The sequence below is a fragment of the Gossypium hirsutum genome, chromosome A13, assembly GCF_007990345.1.
Source record: "Gossypium hirsutum isolate 1008001.06 chromosome A13, Gossypium_hirsutum_v2.1, whole genome shotgun sequence".
Classification (NCBI taxonomy): domain Eukaryota; kingdom Viridiplantae; phylum Streptophyta; class Magnoliopsida; order Malvales; family Malvaceae; genus Gossypium; species Gossypium hirsutum.
Window position 1 is genome coordinate 77,610,802 of NC_053436.1, and position 1,928 is coordinate 77,612,729.

Sequence of the window (1,928 nt, forward strand, 5' to 3'; positions counted from 1 at the left end):
TAATTGGACAGACCAAAAATTCTAAAAATTTTATGGTAAGAATATACGTGAATCTAGTTTCAACAAAAATTATCGGTTTGTAATTTGTAGTTTTGTAGCTCCAGAAATAAATAATTTAGCTACTGGTACTTTGCTAGATAGCTTTTTTTGAACCTGTTTATAATTGAAATAGTGAAAGTATGTGTGTTTGTGATGATAATGTTCCGGGAACATATTGTGACTTTGTTTAATGAATGATATTGTATTGTTTATTAATATTTACATATTTACTTACTAAGCTATAATGCTTACTCCTTTCCTTTCCTTTTTCCTATAGTGTCGCAGATGTTAGCTCGAGTTGGAGGTCGTCGGAGGTTAAATTACACTATCAAACTATTGATCGATATATAAAGGTTTTAAAGTATTTTTAAGTCTTTGGCATGTATGAGGACTCGTTTAATTATTATTAAGTTGCTAGGAGTTGGCCTAAAATACTGACCTATGTTATTTGAAGGTCTCTATTATATAAAGTCATTTAATGTAGATAGTCTTGAATATGTTTGAAAAGTTTAAAATTGATGAAATTTTATGTCTCGGTTTTAAATGATTACAAGTACTCAAGTCCAGTAATACCTCGTACCCTGTTCTAGGGTCAGATACGGGTAAGGGGTGTTACAGAGCTTTGCTTACCACAGTTTCTTGCCTCAGCTCTGGTTCTGGCTCAACAACTCTTTCTTCATCTTGAATATTAATTGTGTTTAGCTGTTCCCTTGGGTTGGGTTCAGTATTACTTGGCAAGCTAGCTTGTGGTCATTCGGAAATTAGTTTGTAAAGCTGGCCTATCTGAGTTTCGAGCCCTTAGATTGATGCTTGTTGATTTTTAAGTGCTGTCTCAGTGTTTTGGAAACAATTTTCTGACACCAAAATAAACTTTAAGAGCATCTCTTCAAGGTTCGGATTCTTTTCCTGTTGGTAGGGTGGTTGCTGGTAGTCTGGAGGTGGTTGTGGTCTTTGATTTCCTTGATCGCTCCACGAGAAATTGGGGTGGTTCCTCCAACCTGCATTGTAAGTGTTACTATATGGGTTGTTTTGAGGTCGAGGATTATTACCCATTTAATTTAATTGCTCGTTATCCATGTTGTGGCCATAAGGTTGGTATTCCGAATGGCTTGTTCCACCTCCACTTGCTTCGCACTGCATTTACGAAGAACTAAGAAAACCATCAATCCTTTTATTTAAGAGTTTGACCTGATTAGAGAGCATGGTGACCGAATCGACGTTATAAACACTGGCTGTTTTCGTTGGCTTTGTCCTCATGACTTGCCACTGATAGTTATTCAGTGACATCTCCTCTATAAACTCATAGGCATTTTTAGGTGTTTTATTATTGATGGTTCTGCCAGCAGCTGCGTCAACCATTTGTCGAGTCGAAGGATTCAGGCCATTATGGAATGTTTGAACCTGCAGCCAAAACGGTAATCCATGGTGAGGGCACTTTCTTAAAAGGTCCTTGTATCTCTCCCATGCATCGTAGAGTGTTTCTAAATCCATCTACACAAAAGAAGAGATATCATTACATAATTTAGCCGTTTTAACCAGCGGAAAATATATTAGTCAAAATTTTTCGGTCATTTGTTCCCATGTAGTAATTGACCCTCGTGGTAACGAGTTCAACCACTGTTTAGCTTTGTTCCTCAATGAAAAAGGGAATAACCGAAGACGAATGGCATCATCAGAGACACCATTAATTTTAAAAGTATCGCATAGTTCTAAGAAGTTGGCTAAATGAGCGTTGGGATTCTCATCCTGCAAACTATCAAACTGAATAAATTGTTGTATCGTTTGAATAGTGTTAGGTTTTAATTCAAAAGTATTTGCAGCTACAGCAGGTCTAACTATGCTCAATTCAGTTCCTGTTAAAGAAGGTTTAGCATAATCATACATAGTGC

The 1,928-nt window shown here is 36.6% G+C and overlaps 1 non-coding gene across 1 annotated transcript; it reads left to right on the plus strand.

Annotated features, from left to right (window-relative positions):
• The first annotated feature begins 1,456 nt into the window (after positions 1–1,456).
• Positions 1,457–1,561, plus strand: LOC121213276 (small nucleolar RNA R71). The gene has a single exon (XR_005908659.1). It is a non-coding gene; the product is annotated as a small nucleolar RNA R71 (small nucleolar RNA).
• The last annotated feature ends 367 nt before the right edge of the window (positions 1,562–1,928 follow it).